The sequence below is a fragment of the Hemicordylus capensis genome, chromosome 1 (genome assembly GCF_027244095.1).
Source record: "Hemicordylus capensis ecotype Gifberg chromosome 1, rHemCap1.1.pri, whole genome shotgun sequence".
NCBI lineage: Eukaryota > Metazoa > Chordata > Lepidosauria > Squamata > Cordylidae > Hemicordylus > Hemicordylus capensis.
This window is the reverse complement of record NC_069657.1, coordinates 143248856-143267319: the sequence shown is the minus strand read 5'-3', so window position 1 is coordinate 143267319 and position 18464 is coordinate 143248856. Positions and strand designations below refer to the sequence as shown.

The following is an 18464-nucleotide window of genomic DNA, read 5'->3' as shown; positions in this document are numbered from 1 at the left end:
AGCCTAACCTACTTCACAGGGTTGTTGTGAAAGAGAAACTCAAGTATGTAGTACTCTGGGCTCCTTGGAGGAAGAGCGGGATATAAATGTAAATAATAATGTGATGACATTGTATACGTCTTTGACAGTTCGTGCACCCACCATAATAATTCATATGATTCCACTGGCATTTTTCTGATTTTGCATGCTCCAATTCCAACAACTTACTGCTTTCCTGGCCTGTTAAATTGTGACCAGGTGGCAAACTGGTCACAATTTTGTGACCAGGTGGCAAATTGTGACCAGGTGGCAAACTTGATAATAATGGGAACTAATCAGTATTAAGAATTGCTGAGTTTGCACCAGGAAAAGGCGTGGCATTGTACACTAAGTATAGGGAAGCCTAAGAAAACTATGTTGGAAGAACTCCTTTGATTTTATAAAATATTTGTTTTGCTCTGTAACAGTTATGTGTCTGATGCAAACTCAGTTTAATTTTAAATGTGATAAACAGCAATTCTTTCTCATTGTAGGGAGGGGGGACAGTAACTATATCCAATGTATCTACTTATTAGCCACTTAAAAAACTGCACCTATATATAAAATATATGTGAGGACAGAGTAAGAAAGGGAAAAACCTAAGCAGTGGGTCAAAGGCTTATGAAGTACAATCTGAAACTATGTTTATGCAATATTTAAATGCAGTGATCACTGATGATTTACAACAGCTTAATAAGCTGTAGATAAAGCAATCTTCCTGACCATGCAAGTTAAGAAATTCATATATTGAGTTGCAATAGGTTTTTACCCTGTTTCTTTTCCCATCCTGCAAAATATTCCTATCTGAGCAAATCCATTAACTTCACTGGAATGTGTTTCCAAGTACTGTAGGTCTACAGTTCTGCACAGATATTTATTTATTTATTATTTACTTGATTATTATTTACTGCCTATTTACTACTACTATTATTATTTACTTACTACTATTTACTATTATTTACTATTATTATTATTATTTACTACTACTATTATTATTTACTGCCTATTTACTACTTGCTTATTATTTACTTGATTATTTATTTATTATTTAATTGAGTATTATTTACTGCCCTTCCAAAATGGCTCAGGGTGGTTTACATCAAAACAAAACAAAACAATTAAAATCAAAACTAAATATTTAAAAGTAAGCCCTACTGAACTTCATGAGATTGTCTAATTTCATGCATAGAGTAGATCTCCATGTACATTTAGGTTTGCAGCTTTGAAAGCAAAATTAAAGGGGCGGGGGGAATCAAAACAGGTATTGTGCAAATTTGAAATAATTTGTGTAACCAGACAAAGAAAAGTTGTTTTTCCCCTTTAGTGGGATGGAGCGAGAAGGAGAGGTACACTCCTTATTCACTGTAGACTTGAATTCATTTTCTCATTTGCATGCAAAATAAAGCCTGTCAGGTGATGGCAATTAAACAAAGCGCCCAAGTTCCCGTAGTCAAGACTTTGACTGCAAATCGTATTAACGTGGCCTTGTCTATTTAAAAAGGAGCCTAATATAAAGGTAGGTTCTAAAATCATATTCCTCACATTGTTTTGCTCATGGGCAGTGCTCCCTCTCTTTCCTCCCTGCCTGAGCCAGAGTGCTTGCACGCAAAGAGAAAGAAAACCCCCACAGTTTAACAAATGAAATGTAAGAGATTGCAATGCTAAACAACTTGCAATGGAGAAAATTCCATTGAACTCAGTGGGTCTGACTTCTCAGGAAATATGCTTAAAATTGTGCGCAGCAGTTGCAACTCTTACCACGGAGCAAATCCCTTTTAACTCGGTGGGTCTTACTTCTGAGCTAGCGTGCACGGAATCGGGCTATAAATCTACGATTGTCTAGAATGTAGACAGACAGAAAACATAGATAAATAAAGCTTGGAGGCCCTGAATCATCCCTACTGAAATCATTGGGAGTTCTACTACTTGCAGTCGGAATCTGAGCACATCTTGCAATAAAGCGAGAAATAGATTACGCTTGAGTGGGCTTTCAGCTGAAGGCTGCTTTTGTTCTCCCGTTTATGATTTTAAAAGTTATCTTTGCCTGTGTTTCCTCTTTTATGTGTTTTTCCCTTTCTTTTTTGTCTGTATTAAAAAAAAAAATTCTACAATGCAGTTTCCTATTGGATACCGTTGACTCCCTGATTGATACCTACCTCCCATTGGAGCCGTGGAAACGCTGACATCACTTGGGCTGGAGCGTACAGTTTGTCACCACCCAGCCTGCTTTGCCTTTGGCTGGGTGCAACTTCCATTTTAGGTGTTGGAGCTGAGCAAGGGGGAAAAGAAGCCAAGGAAAGGTCCCGCAGGAAAAAGAGGTGGAGGAGTGACTCGCCGTTTCGCTTTCTTCGTCGTTTTGGTTTTGTTTTTTTTAAAAGCTCACACTGACAAGATTCCAGTCTTACATTCTTTAGCTCTTTGTTAGGAAACTGCACGCTTTCCCCCCTTTATGGTTTTTTTTTTTTTTTTTTTTTGCATTTGCAGAGGAACAAAAAGGCGTTTAGTCTTGTCCAGTCTTTTATTCGAAGTTGCCAACCTGAATGGTTAAAGGGGGGGAAACAGAGAAAGAGCTGCATCGGCAACTCTCTGATTAAACATATCCTGCCTCATTTCTCGTTTCTCCTAAACCTTCAAAGAGGAGAAACAAAACTTGCCTAGGTTAGCATCCGTGAAAGGGACTGCACAGTTCCCGGAGAAAAAACAAGGAGAGGAGGAGGAAAAATACAAAGGTAAGGTTACGAAGGCTTTAAAATAATTGCAGATTCTCTTCCTTCTTCCTCCCACTAATTAATTTGTATGGCAGGGTCGTCTGCATTTGGAATGTCTCCTGTTAGTTGCTGTCCGGTGCTTCCCTGAGCGTCCCCTCCCCCTTCCTTTCTTGTGGAGATCGAAGAGGAATGTGAACGAGTTCCTGGGGAAGTGGCTTTGATTTCGCTGTTCTAAAAAGTACTCTTCCTGTAAAGAAAGAGAAGATCTGATTTTGAGTGTGGAGAGGGCTCTCGCTAGCAGCTCTCTTGTCAAGCAGGCTCCAAAGGGCACAGTACTGGGTGGATCCCATTTTGCTTTTCCCAGGTGCGTTTGGGTGGGGGCCGCCGCCTCCTGCTCTGGTTGCTGAGCTCCCATTTCGAAGTAGACTCCATAGTGAGTCAAAATCTTTCCTCTTTGGGGGCGGAATAATGTAAGAGCTCGTCTTAAAAAGTGGGTTCGGCCGGAGATCTAGTTTGGAAGGAGGGGAACTTTTTAGGATTTAGCACTGGGAGGTTAAAGTCTGAGTAGCTCGCGTTATTTGCTTCGGGTTAGTGTTTGGTGTTCGAAAGCAGTGTTTTGAATTGCAGCATTGCGAGTTCAAAAACGCAGAAAGAATTTTGACGGGCGAATATGCTTCACTTGTGAACTCTTGCGAACTCTCGTTTTCACAGCCCTCACACTCTCGTCGTTTAATAATTTGGGGAGTCTCTTCAAAAGCAGGGCTGCTCTTGAAATCAGCGGGTGCTGTCTCTTAATCCAGAGCTCCTCTTCTGCTCGTACTCTTAAATCCTAGTTGTAGGGGTTTCTTCTCCTGTTGGAAGTACTGTTAACATCAACAGTCCTGCCCTGTAGGCTGACTGGACTCGCGATAAAGAACCTTGCATGACAACTGCTAATTTGTCCCATGATGTTATCCCTCACATTCCTTCAGCCTCCGTTGTTTTCCTACGGCTTTGCCTTCATTGTTGAATTTTAGTTTGCAAGTTCCTTGGGGCAGGGATCAGTCCATGCAACTCTGTAAAGTACTTATGTACTGATGGCCCGTTATGTACACTCTTATATTATAAGCATTAAAGTTATTCTTTCCGCTGAATAGTGTGTTCTTGTTTGACTTTTGCCAATAGCAGAAGTTCATGTGGACTCTCTCGCAGATGGAGAAACGTGTACATGTTGGACAAAGATTCTAAAATGTATTTTATAGTCTATATATGGCCGGTGGGGGTGAATAGCAAAAGGAAGATTAATAATACTGCTGTTAGAGTAGCAGGTTGATGTTCCATATGGTCTTGTTCTGAGCCATTTTGTTTCTCTGTTGTTCTTGCCCAGGTCCTCTGGGGTACATAATTCTGTGGAATTACAGTAGTAACCTTTCTTGGCCACCAAACCCATAAGAGAGCTTATTCTCTCTGGAGGCAGGACACAAAGGCACTTCAAAAAGGAGCAGGGAGGGGCTGGCTGTCTTGGGTCTAATAGCAACGCAGAATGGTTTATGGGTTCAGCAGTCGCCATATAGCACCATTAAATGCTAGAAATCCTGGGTTTCTGCCAGTGTGAACAAATGCATGTAATAGAAGAACTCGTATCCACCTCCAGCACAAAGAGAACATGAGATTGGCAGTGTACACAGTCGCCCTCTTCTTCCCTTGAGACCCACAGATCAATGCCTTAATATTAGAAGGCAAGTAGCTTAGGGGTTCTAGTAAGCATTGCCTACTTCTCATCTGCCTCCTTTTGTTATGTTAACTGTGCCACTTAGCCTGAATGTGCATTTCCTGGAGTGGTGGATAAAAGGAGTGCCTGGGAGCCTCTGATCCTTTTAGTCCAAAACTTAAATGCTTTGGAGAAAAAGTTGAACTGAAGGGTGGCTGGTGATAAAGGAGACTCATTGAATAGTCTGGTGCTCTTGCTTCTGATGGGGTGGCTGCTTTAATGAAAGAAAAGTACGGCTTAGGGGAGGGACAGTGTTTGCACTTCAGGGTGGGGCAGGGTGCTAGGTTGTGCACATACCGAGGGGATTTCCCTTGCCTCCATTTTAAAGAGAACCAAAGTCTGGTGGAAAGGTGGTTGTAAGAGCTGCAGTTCTCCCCTTCAGTGCTCTTACCTGGACTTGAGAACTCGTAGAGCTGGTGTATTGTTATGGACATAGTGTTGGATTAAGTAGGCCTGGGTAAAACTCCTCATTTGGCTTAGTTGGCTTGGCTTGGTTTCTGCTTAGGCCAAGAGTTCGCAGGTTTGGGTTCCTACATGTTGGACTACTACCTCCATCTGACTGTTGTTGTCGCAACCTGTGGGGACCCAAGTTTGAGAACCTCCTGGCTGAAGCTGTATTACAGGGTTTGTGTGGGGATAAAAAAGAATAACCTCACACTTGCCACCCTAAGCTCTCCCTAAAGGGACCGAAGATGACTGAAATTTTGGAGCACAAACCTGGTCTCTCATGGCCTGTTGTTGTGCTGGTGGTTTTTTTTACAGGCTGCATATGTGTCACCAGACCACTGCAGCAATCTGGAATGAACTAGGGATTGGTTTCTGTCAGGATTGTGGGGAAACAGCAAGGCTGGACATATGAGAGATGCCTTGTGATACAAAGCAGAACAGATGTATCCTGAAGTGACAGAACTTGGTCTCTGTCCTTGCACCATCTCTGGATAGCGCTTTTCTAGGGATGTGCACGAACCTGTTTGGAGGCCCTTTTATGGGCCTCTGAACAGGTTTGAACACCTGGCAGTTCCGGAGGTTCGAAGGCGGGGGTGGGTGCACATACCTCACCCTGCTGTGTTTCCTCCACCGGCATACATTTAAAACCTGGTCCGGCGGGGAGGCAGCATACCTCCCTGCCGCCTCGTCTGCTCCTTGAACTTGTGCGCATGTTGGACATACATGCGCACACAGGTTACTTCTGGTCCGAGGAGCAGGCAGCGAGTATGCTGCCGCACAGCCGGACCAGATTTTAAGTGAGCGCTGGTGAAGAAAATGCGGCTGGGGGCAGTATGTGCCCCTTCCCTCACCCTTAAAGTTGTGCCCCCCCACCTTTGAAGCGGCCCCCGCTGGTTCCATGCACATCCCTAGGCTTTTCCCCTACTACTAGCACTTCTCCCTTGTATGAGAGAAATGGTTCAAATCCGGCTGGGTTTCTGTTGCAGTTGTGCAGTCATATCTAAAGTGGGTAAGAGAAAGGAAGTGACGTATTTGGAGACTTGTAGTCAGCTGTTCTGGATATGTGACTAGTTGCATAGTATGAAAATCTCAGGTGCAGAGACACTGCCTGATTCAAATGTTCTTGCTATTCTGAAGTTCTGGAATGAAGGTAGGTTGAACTGAAGTGTGCTCCTAACTTTGTACTTGTTGAAACCTCTGACTTGAAGATTTTTGTCTCTAGACCAACTGTGTTTCTAACTCATGTGGGGAAATAAGTCGTTCAATGTACCAAAGTTTGTCTGCTTCCTGATCAAAGGGCTTGAATATAGACTGAAACTCTTTAGCAAGTATATTGAATATATTAAAAGTCCACATACCACTTGTTTCCCATGTGAATTGGGGAATGTTATCTGGACAGGTGCTATTATCAATAGTTGGAATGTCTGAGTTTAAGTTATAGTGAAGCTATCGCTTGCAGGTGTAGTGGGATAGGTATGCTGCCTTGGAGTGGCAAACGAATAAAGCCAAGTGAATGAATCATGATTTTTTTTAATGTGAGTTGGGTAGCCTTGGTTGTGTTTCTTGTCATAAGACTCCTCAATGGAAATAATGTACGAGTCTAAACTAAAATCACATTAGTTGAAAAACATTGTGAGATTCTTTAGATCCTACCGTAGGTTGAAGGCAGTGGTAACGGCAAGATCCTTGGCTTGTTGGGCTTTCTCCATGATGGATGGTGGTAGTTAATGCATGTGGTGGCCTAGGCAATGAACAGCCTCCAAATAACTTACAATTGTAGTAAGCTTAGTCCTGTCTATCAGCATGCTACATACAACTAGAGACTTGGAATAGAACACGCCTATCTTTTGGTGTCACAGAGGCCACCAGTGTTAAGGGATGGTGAAGCTACCAGTGATGACTCATTGAATGCATTCATCTTAGAAACATGACTCTGGGACTTGCTGAGATATTGCTTAATTGAGGGACTTTATGAGCTGCCTGTAGTCCTATTCTTATCTGCTAACTGGGCAAAGAGGCACCTTTTACCATGGTGATTCTCTTTATTTAGCAGGGGGAGACTGGCCCTATCCACCCCCAGCACAGTACTTCCAGTGACTGTTGCTGGTGTGTGTCTTATGTTTCTTTTTAGAATGTGAGCCCTTTGGGGACAGGGAGCCATCTTATCTGTTTGTTATATCTCTTTGTAAGCCTCCCTGAGCCATTTTTGGAAGGGCGGTATAGAAATTGAATTTTTTTAAAAATAATAATAATAATAATAATAATAATAATAATAATAATAATTATTATTATTATTATTATTATTTATTATTAACAGATAAGAATGGGTGGGGGTGGGGAGAGTTGGTGGCTGCCAGTACCCAATAATCAAGATTTGGGCCACAGCTTCTCATGGAAGTAGAACCCATGGAGGCTTTTCCCCTCTAGTGGAGTTTCCTATTCTGTGGCCTGTATGCAACCACAAGAACTGAAAAAAAGAGTGTGGGTAGCAATGTTCAAAAAGCATTGAGGAAGTAGGCTAAGCTAGTTCTGGGGGAGAGAATGTACTTGCATTCATCCATTGTTTAACCTTGCCTCACCCATTCCCTCCCCCTCCTTTCCGGTTGTCCTGTTGTATCTACCACACTACAGTTCATTTTTGATTTTAAGAAGTTAGGTAGAAATTTGCAAACAGCTTGTATGCTCCTTGGGGTAGGACTCTCTCTGATTTGTGTGTATACTTGGCTGCATGAGAGGCCAGATCCCTAAAAAGAGTATCTGTTAGGGTAAAAAGGAGACAAAATCATCTCTGTGAAAAAGATTGGGCCCTTGTTCTGCAACCTCAACTCGTCATTTGTTTCACACATACAGTGCCAGCAAACCTAGATTTCCCACCGAATGAACACTTAACATGGAGTCAGTGAACATATCTGCAAGAAATGTGCATTTTGGAACATGTGTGTATCATTCTTGCTTTACATTTCTAGGTATACACTTAAGTCGTGTATGTGTGACTCTGTTCTTAATGCAATTAAATAATGCAACTAACCAGAAGGCCATGGCAGCCTTAGAGTCCCCCCTTGCTCTTCAGCCAGTGACATCCAGCCTGAATAGAGGTAGCATGGGGATAGGCTAGAGTTTGTCTCTCAGATGACTTTTAATATGTAGAGACTGCCACAGCCACATTAGAACTGCCTGGCAAACCTCACTCAGCATTTGGCTTTGTCTGGAGATTGTGGGTGCTGGCAACAGCTGTAAGCTGAAAAACTGCAGGAGGGTGTGTCGCAGAACTTGCTCCTATTTAGCAACAAAAGCAGCCAAGGCTGCTGCTAGGAAGAAGACCAGGGATTGCTTTCCTAATGGCAAGAAAATACATCAGTAATTCTTCAGACCATCTTTAAAGAGTCAGTTTCCAAAACATCACATGTACTTCCCAGACATTTGCCCTGAAACTAGGTTTCAGAGAAATCAAGAAGCAGTGGTTTGTTCTCGATAGCCATTATTCCAACTGTCTTCCCTTCCCGCATCTCCAGAACTAGATAGCGGAAGATACAACATCCTGTAAGCTACAATTCACCCGCGCCCTTCCTTTACCACTGAGCATTCAAACCTGAATCAAGAATATGGGTGACCTATGGAGATTCAGTTATGCACAAAGCAAAATTTTGCTAATGGACTAACTTGTGCAGCAGGGTACAAATAAATACTGATGCTTCCTCTTCAGAAGGACTGCCACTCTCAACTACAAATGCTGCTATTTTAAAAAATCAATCAATCAATTAATTAATTAAATTAATGTTTCGATTTCTATACCTCCCTTCAAAAAATGGTTCGGGGCAGTTTGCACAGAGAAATAATAAATAAATAGATAAGATAAGATGGCTACCTGCCCCCAAAGGGCTCACAATCTAAAAAGAAACATAAGATAGACACCAGCAACAGTCACTGGAGGTACTGTGCTGGAGGTGAATAGGGCCAGTTACTCTCCCCCTGCTAAAGAAAGAGAATCACCATGTTTGCCAAGTTAGCAGGAACTAATGAACTTTATAGCAGACATTGACAGCTACCTGTTCCTCTATATATGTGTCACTATTACCAATGGACTACCTTTGAACTGATTTTAGAGCTCTTGTGTTTTCCTCCCCTGCCCCCTCAAACCAGTTCCCTCTGAGGGAAGGTCTTGCTAAACAGCAGCCCTCTTGCAACATTAATGGGTTGACTGCCTTGGATAGTTTCCTCCTTGCTCTCCCACTGCTAAAACCAGTCCTTTGAAGGGCAACACAGCACAATCCTCTCCACAGGTTGCTGGCACGCCCCTTTCCCTGCCCTCTCAAGTAGTGCATACCTGCTTCTGAACATGTCCCTGCCTGCAGTGCTGCCACCACTGCCTTACTGTATGAATCAAGCTGATTTTGTCCAAGTGAGGAAGAAGGCTGTGATACCGGCTTCTTATTTGAGCCACTCCCTCATTTGAGAGTGGAAATGAATGGTCTGGGTAATCCAACTGTTTCCCATCTGCCTCCTTTGGATTTCTCCTTTCTGCTTATTGATGATGCCCTCCTTGAGTGGCTACACCAGCCAGTGACACACAGGAAATGCCATCCCAGTTCTTGTATCTCTTGAGCAAGGTGGAAGCTTGTGTAGCTAACTCACAACTCTTGTCTGTAGTAAAACTGAAAGCGGCTGATTTGTCAGTGTGGTGATTGTCATAAGGTAGCAACATGAGTTTCGCCTCTGAATCACCGACAAGAGCTGGTGGGAAAGGGAGGCAGTGTGCCACAGATGTTTGTTATTTGGGGATCTTCAGTGCATTGTGTTCAAAGCTAATGAGGACATAGTACTATATAATGCCTTTTTAGAGCATGGGTTTTGCTTGCCTTGCTAGTCTCGAGGGAGTGGGGCTGAGGACTGACCTATGCAAGTGGAAGAGTAACTGTAAAGCACAGTGGTTGTAGTTTGCGGCTGATGGTATCTGTATCTCTGGATTGGGGTGGGAAGAAAACTATTAAGTCTCTCCTTAAGAGGGAACTTTGGAGAATGGCACCCAATGCTATTTTGGGGGTGGGTGGGCATGAGAGTCGCAGCAGTGTTATGCCACTGCATGGAATACTGGATATTTAGGTGAATAAGCATGATGTCAATGCTATACCCAACTATAATCTTGCCACCCTTGCCCCCTTAAGGCAAAAGTCTAGTGTTCAATAGGTAGCTTAGCGGGCTTTCCTGTGAGCTTCTAAACAATGTCATTTCCTGTCTGACCAGGAAACGCTTGCTTCCTTCCCTTCTGCCTGAACAACAAAGGCCCTGAAAAGCCATTTGGATGACATAGGGTGTTTCCTCTGCCAACTACATGGAAGAGTTTCTAGAAGCCCCTTGGCTTAAGCTGCCTGGCTGCAATTCAGCTCGTTCGTCTTGATTAGTGGCAGCTAATCACGATGAAGATATAAAATATCAGAATAGTCATTGGTGTTTGTGTGTTAGCCTAAAATATGCGCTCTGGAGAACAAAATGGAGAGGAGCACTTGCCTTAGGAAAATAGGAAGTAGGGATGTGCATGAATCGTTTTGATGGGGAGCAGTACCCTTTTAAAACATGAGTAAAGCCGGTCCTTACCTGCTCCTTCGCCTCCCTACTGCATTTCCTGGTGCAGTGCTGCACTAGGAATGTGCACAAATGGGTTCGTGCACTCCCTGGAGGCGGCGGGGGAGGTGTTGCCTTTTAAGGAGCAGGGAGGGTGTCGTCCCCTCACTGCTTTCCCTCCTGCCCGTGCTGTCTCCAAAAACACTGGTGCGGCGCTATAAGGAGGTACGTAGCAGCCCCGCCACAGCCTTTTTGGAGACCGCGCTAGCTGGGGAAAGTGGTGGGGGTGGGTGGGCACCCTCCTTGCTCCTTAAAAGTAACCCCTGCCTCCAAACTGGTCTGAACACATCCCTATGCTGCACCACTCGGAAATCCATGTGTGGCTCTGTCCATGTGCGTCCCGTGTGGTGCTAGGACGCATACGGCCAGCACGCATGTGCGGTGGCCATGTGCGTCCCACTGCCATATGCTGGCTGCTTGGTGCAGTGCCACAGCCATGCACAGACTTGAGTACTGCAGCACCACACCAGGAAATGCAGTGGGGCTGAGGAGGAACAGGTAAGGACTAGCTTTACTTGTGCTTAAAGGTACTGCTCCCTGCCCCACCAAAATGATTCAGTGGGCCATGCCAAATCGATTAGGTGCATTGCTTTACTGGACATACCGAGTCGATTCATGCATATGCCTAATAGGAAGCTGCCTTATACCTAGTCAGACCATTGGTCCATCTTGTTCAGTATTGTCTACACAGACTTGCAGCGACTTCTCCAAAGTTACGGGCAAGAGTCTCTCTCAGCCCTATCTTGGAGATGCTAGGGAGGGAACTTGGAACCTTCTGTATGCAAGCATGCAGATGCTCTTCCCAGAGCAGCCCCATCCCCTAAGGGGAATATCTTACAGTGCTCACATGTAGTCGTGCATTCAAATGTAAACCAGGGCAGACCCTGCTTAGCAAAGGGGACAAGTCATGCTTGCTAGCACAAGACCAGCTCTGCCCCCAGCCTTGTTGATCTTGCTTTTGTGAGATAGCCTGCAGGTGCTGAAGCTAGTGGCAGTTGAAAATTCTTGGCTTTGTACTTTTCCCCACCTAAGAGCATTATTTGGGGGGGGCAGGGGTGTGTGGAGTGGGTTTCAGTTGGTCCAAGAAGAACTGGAGGAACACCTTGCGCTGAATGGAGGAGAGTTGAAATGCAGAGGCAATGCATGGCTAAGAGATTAGTGTGCTGCATTCATAAGTGCATGCTGTAAGAAGTCTTCATCTTTAGCTATGTGAAATGTCTCACAGGTGTGTAGTAGGGTGAAGGGATTTATTCCCACATTGTGCTCAGCATGTTGTATTGGGTGATGCCCCACAACCCTTTAATCACCACACCCATTCCAAATGCCACTGTTGCTTTTTCTTTAATGCTTTCTGCTTTGCAGTGAAACAAGATTTCAGTGACTTAACCAAGAGAGTCGGTGGCATCTGGCACTTTAAAGTGTATTAGCAGAACTTTTGAAAGTAAAACTGTGGACTTTCACTGAAGGCTTGTTATGAACATTTGAGAACAGAAATTAGTCCAGTATTTAACTCTTCCCTAACAGATGCTTCTCCATTTATAGCAACTGAGGTGGTTGTTAAACCAACTAATGCCTTAAAATGGCAGAAGTTGTTGGTGTTTGTCCTGTGGAAGGTGAGAGGATTCTTCTGTGTCCTTTTCGTCACAAAGGTGCTGAAAGTTTGTGTCTTGAGGAACAGATACTTCCCCTAGTAATAGTGGGGATCATCTCAAAGATCAGCCTCCTGCTTGGAGAACCAAGGTAGTGACAACTTGTATTCTTACACATAGAAGCACACAGTGTTAGGAACATAGGAAGCCGCCATATTTTGAGTCAGACCATTGGTCTATCTAGCTCAGTATTGTCTACACAGACTGACAGTGGCTTCTCCAAGGTTGCAGGCAGAACTCTGTCAGTCCTATCTTGGAGATGCCAAGGAGGGAACCTGGAACCTTTGGCTCTTCCCAGAGTGGCTCCATCCCTTAAGGGGAATATCTTACAGTGCTCACACTTCTAGTCTCCCATTCATATGCAACCAGGGCAGACCCTGCTTAGCTAAGGGGACAAGTCATGCTTGCTACCATAAGACCAAGCCTTACTAGTGACTTCATTTCTAGTTAATAGCTGAGTCAACTATTAACTGAAATGAATTGGCTTAGAACCCTTGCCCACAGCAGATTAGCATCTTGCAAGACTTGATTTTGTTCTTGTGTGGTATGTACATCAATAGACCTGCAGTGCTTTTTCCAGACTTGTGCTATTCCTGTTTAACTGAATAATTCGTCAAGTTGTCTGCAAGTTTGTTTTGTTTGTTCTAGCATAAAGATAGGGAGAAGAGGAAATGGTCTGGACCATGCAAAAACGACAATCTTTAGAGTCGGGGAGTGACGACATGGATGGGTTTGGTTGAATGCCATGGTGCTTTGTCTTCCTCTTGGAGAAAATGCAACTCTTTACTTCATCACAGGAGTATGTCCTATCCCTGTGCCTAGTAGGTGCGGCTTTGCTGTCCTACCTCAGAAGATGACAGAAGTCTGTAGTCGAACTGAATCGAACTCGTTCAAGGCAGTCTGGTTCAGCTGTTCAAGGGTCTGTGTAAAGTGGCTAGTAAAGGGGAATCTGGTGAGCATGTGCAGAGGCCAGGTCAGTGCTGGAGCTACTCTGCCATGCCTGGGCTGCTGGGGGGAGCGCCGCTGCTCCCTACTGGACCCAGGAGCCCATCACTTATGTTTAAAGGTGTCTCAGCTTAGTTAGTCCCCTGCTAATTGAGCCAGAGGCACCTTTTAAAAGTGGCAGTTATTTAGCAGGGGCAGAGCAAAGGGCCCTATCCATCCTCACCACCGCATCCCTTCAGTGGCTTGTTGCAGGTGTCTCTTTTTTAATATTGTGAGCCCTATGGACACAGGGAGCCATTTGTCTTATTTCTGTCTATGTAAACCACTTTGGGAATTCTTGCTGAAAAGCGGTATATAAATATTCAGCTTATTCAGATTCGGCTCTCGGCGCCCTTTAGAAGCCTTTTGTAAAAGATTCCCCTTTGCTTCTAAAGGAGAATCCTCACTGGGTTCTCCTTTACAAGTCACTTTAGATAGCCCCTCAAACTGCTGAACTGGTTCGAGCTGATTTGGTTGAATGCACTGGCCCAGCTGGTTGTTCCAACCGAACCATCTTGCGGACTTGCGAATCGGTCCGAATTTGGACTTAATCACAAAAAACGGTTCACACACACCCCTAAGCGTTACCTTTGAACTACTGGAAGTCCTCCACACTCCTCCCTCTTGAGCTTTTCTGGACATCCCTGTCAAACTTTCAACACATTTTTTCTATAGGTAACTAGATCTAGAAACTTGCTAACTGTATTTGAGATTCTGAGGATTTCAGACTGGACCAAAAAAAAGAACCCTGCACCTGTGAAGAGCCATGTCAGGTGGCCATTGTGTAGTTTGCCACAGTTTCATCTTGATCTTTGCCAAATGACTACATTGCTGTAGTGAACGTTCTTTGTTTCCCCACCTTCGAGATGTACGAGAGCCAGCTGATGTCGTTGTGCCTCGTAGTGCAATGGTTTTCAGGGCACTGGAGGGGAGCTGTTCATGCAGTGCATTGTATTAGAACCTGAAGAAGTGAAATATCCCTCCCCTACCCCCAAGTCGCAACTTGACTTGGCTCTGTGCTCTTTCGGTCACCTGAAATGTGTTTGTAGAACGAAGACTGCTGATTCGGTGACAAGTTTTGTCATCTTGTAACCCAGAATGTGCAAAGTAGTGGCAGTTGCTGGGAACTATGGGATGGTGTGAAAAACACATCTGCAGAGTTGGAAATACTTGTCTGGGTGCCAGCCACAAACTTAAGTGGCCATGAGCTATCCACCTATATAGGCCTATATGTGTTCGATAGCACGTGGTTAGTTCGCATGGCTGGTTTTTAAGGTCTTGTGTGTACTTAAACCAACTGCTTCCAAATGGCTCAGAAGTGTCTACTATACATGCAGGAGGTGTAAGTCGGTGGTAATCTGGGGTGAATACAGCAGAAGCAAACTGTGGCTGGGTTGCCCAATAGCCTCCCCCCCTGCCCCATGCAGGAGTCTTGAGCTCTGGCTTCGTGGTGGTCTTATACCCATGAAGGGCATAAGGGGCCAGAGTAGAGGTGATGGAATGAGTTTCAAGAAGGGAGGGGAGAGGCTTCAGCCTCAGACTGGGGTTTAAAGTAAAAGGCCTATGCACCTGAGATTGACTCAAGGTGGTGCGCTAGCAGCTGCCTTCCCTTCTAAATGCTCCCACCGTGAAAAGGGCATGCAAAACTGAGTCAGTTGGGTGTTGGCTGTAGAACCGATCTCTAGTGGCTGATTCTTGTGAGCAGTATCTAGGGAAGGCTAGCACTCCGAGTGCTACCGACTGCTAAGGACTTTGCTCCTGTGTTGCTGATAGTGAGACCTTATCTCAAAGAACATCAAGATTCTATTTACTTTAAGGTTGTAATTGAAAGCTGGGTTGGTGCTGGTTGTGTGGTGGTGTGTGTGTTGGGTAGTATTGAAATTGAATGTTTGAAAATGAGACTAGAGAGGGATGGTGATGGGTGAGATTCAAGGCACGTTTTGCATGCCATGGAGATACGTTGATGCTACTAAGGAGTTCACATATTGTATGGGCCCTGAAACTACTGTACAGGGAATACTGCTCGCTTGTCAACTCAAAATAGGTGGTGGATGTGGATATACTTAGGCATTTTGTAGCTTATTGAACAAGGAATTGCCAGATGCCCCATGGTAATGCTGTTGAGTTAGAATGGTCAGTTTGCTAATTGCCTCTCACCTCCCCCCCCCCCCGCTGCTTCAAATTCTTGACAGTGGGCCACAGGCCAAGCATCCTAGCTGCTGCTTTAGTCAAATCCTGCATTGGGTTATGTGGGGCGGGGGAGGGAGGGAGTCGGGAAGAATTGTTTTGCCTCTAACATGATAAGGAGCTGAGCTGGGTGAAGTGGGAGCTCCTGCTGCTGATTGGTGGCTGGGCCGCCCTGGAATGCTCTGGCCCATTTCCCAGAATCCAGTACTCTGTGTTTGTTTGTTTCTGGGCCTGAGGTCTGGTGCTACTGTGACAGGAAATGGGGAAGCGGGAGGGGTATGGGGGGGTGGAAGTGAGATGTCTGTGTGTGTGCGCGCGCCTGTGAAATCCCTTTGTTCCCAGAGCTCAGCTGCAAATTCCCACAGAGAAGAGAGTCGCCTTTGTGTTGCAGAAGGATTTCCAACTTCTGAAGCTCCTGTGCTTAGAGGCTGGGAATCCAGGCGGTCTTGCCTGCTGCCTCATGCATAGATCCCTTCTTGAGGGTGCAAGAGACTGCAGGCTCATATGAGGATAAATATAACTAATGGCATGTCCTGTGGTTGTATACACATAGATTAAACTAGGGGTGCTTCTATTGGATGTTGGGCATGGCAGATTATGCAAGATGTGTATCCTATACCTGTATGCACAGACTGTAGATATTTATCCTGCCGTTACAGGAGCAAATACAAGGTGTAGTCAAACCCAGGGGATGACTGAGCACTTGAGTTATTCCTCTGCCCATGTGCCTTGCTTAACAGTGCCATGAGGCACTCCTAATGGGAGTTTTACAGGGCTAGCATGTAAACACGCTGCTACTGTTAAAAGGCCGAGGGAATTTTTGCAGAACTGGTGCCAAAGTCTCCTCCTATAGTTTTAGCTGAATGATCCACTAGTATTGTGACTTGCTCTTCAGATGCAGGGAGGTGTGGCTTGCTGGTTGCCAAATAAGAGATGCATAGTTACAATAGCTGTATCTCTCTGCCCTAAAGTCTTGTTAGTTCCAGAACTACTCAAGCCACACTGATGCAAGTCTGAAGGCTGGACTTCTTAGTTGTTGGGTAGAAGCTGCTTGATGCTGTACACACAGGGTAGCTAATAGTATTCTCAACACACACACGCACATATATATATGCGCACACACACATGCATACACACACACACACACATACACGCGCGCACACCCTGCCCTATGAGTCTGTGTGGTGCTGTCTTGCCTTTCTGAAGGATAGCAATGATGTTTACCTTGCTTTTCCATCTGGTTCATTGGCACCCGAGAGGGGGCTTACAGCCACTCCTCCTGTGTGTCTTGGGCTTGCATAGCTAACCTTGTGGCCCCTACCAAGGCAGTCCTCACACATGCGTATACAATTCTTCCTTTGACTGGCCAGAAGGACAGCTGCCCTGCAGCCAGATTGCTGACATACCATTGGAACAATCCTTCCCCTCTCTTCGGTTGCAACTGGGCACCATTTCCTTTCCTGTTTTGTGTATGCTCTGCATTCTTCCTCAGAACTGCTATTCCTTTCTTGAGAGGCATAGGGTGTAACTTTGGTCAGAGCAGGCCAGAGCTCATGTTTTACTGGCCTCTGGTGTTTCTTGCCATTGCCCCCATGATGTGCAATCATCCTACTCTTCTCTCCTATCCTCAGTAGTGTGCCATTCTTGTTTGTAGAGGGAAATGTAGGACTTAAATCCAGCTGATCACTGAATGTCCAGCAGAAGGAGGGCTCCTGTTACTGCTCAGTCAGCTTTGATGGAAGAAAAACAGCATCTCACTATTGTGGTATGAAGCCACAATGAGAGTTGAAGTCTGCATATAGGTTTACATGCAAAACTGCCTTCTACCAAGTTGGACTCTTGTCCCAGCTAGCTCAGTATTGCCTACTTTGCCTGGCCGCAGCTCTCCAGGGTTCCAGAGTGATATTTCCCAACCCTACCTGGAGATGCCAGCAATTCAGTTTGGGGTCTTCTGCATGCAAAGCAGATGCTCTTCCCACTGAGCTATAGTCTTTCCCTCAAAGAAGAAGAAATCTGTTTTTCCGCTGCCTCTTTGGTTGGAGTGATGAGGGAGTGAGAGAACTAATGCTAGTCTTCACTCCCTGTGGATCAACTACTTGCTGCTACTATTTCCCCAGGCATAAAATTATTCTCCTTCCTCATGGGTTGTGTTGAACTGTCCTTCAGACTCGCTGTGGTCTTTGGCAACTGTCCTTGTTGCTTCCTTCCCACACATTCTCTCCAGAAGTCGAAACTGCAGCCTTTCCTCCTCCCCCCACCCCATCCCACACCATCATTGCTTTCTTATCTGCCTCTTCTAGCTGCTCAGCTTTCCCCTTATATGGCCAGGTGATGCATGTTTGGGTATAAGCTGGGACACTAGTAACTTGCGAGAGTCCTTCCTGATTAGGCATGTAATCTTCATCCCTTGAGGGTGCAGGCTGGGGTGTGCTGCGTATAGGATGGGGAGCCAGACATGCCTCTCTTCAAGAGATCAGATCAACTAGTTCAACCAGTCTTTTGTATGTGACACACGTTAGGGCAAAGCTTTACCTTTCTGCCTTGAGCCAGTTGTAATCAGCGGGTGACACGCCCTGTGCACAGCCCAGGCGTTTTTGCTGGAGTCTGGCTGGTTACCAGAAGAGAGGCAGCCTGTAGAAAGGCCTACTTTCTGCTCGCCTGGGTCGACAAGAGCCCTGAACATTCTTGCATGCATAGGGAGTGGCAAAGTGTTCAAAGTCCATGCAAAGTAATGAACAAAGCTATCACATGGGACTCTCTCCGTTTTGGCAAAGGAAGCTGCTTTTCCTGTAGAAGCAAAAAGTCTTCTGTGTAGGAGTATGGAGAGTGACTCTCTAAACAGGTGAACAAAACAGAAGCTCCCTCATTTTAAAGCCCCCCACTTCAATTAAAGGTCATCTGGCCACAAAGAGCCAAATCTTTGCAGTCCCTCTGCCCACACTATGCTACATGCAAAGGTGCAAACTGTATGCTTCTTTATGGTTACTTTCCTTAGTGCAGAAAGGTGAATTTTTGCAACCTGTTCAAAGCATGTAAGCTGCACATGCATTGTGCACAATACCTTCTGCCAATTGAGGGAGGAACATGGAGTGATGCGGACTA

General features: G+C 45.1%; 1 protein-coding gene across 10 annotated transcripts in view; it reads left to right on the top strand.

Moving 5' to 3' along the window:
- Positions 1-1514: 1514 nt before the first annotated feature.
- CTNND1 (catenin delta 1) overlaps positions 1515-18464 on the top strand; it is a 66763-nt gene continuing 49813 nt past the window's right edge. For 4 of the 10 annotated variants that reach the window (XM_053277890.1, XM_053277907.1, XM_053277899.1 and 1 more), the window contains exon 1: positions 1925-2747. The gene's annotated coding sequence lies outside the window, so the exon portion shown is untranslated. Of the gene's footprint in view, positions 1535-1924; positions 2748-2883; positions 3091-18464 lie in introns of those variants that run through there. The other 6 variants (XM_053277953.1, XM_053277927.1, XM_053277962.1 and 3 more) reach the window with 4 other exon arrangements.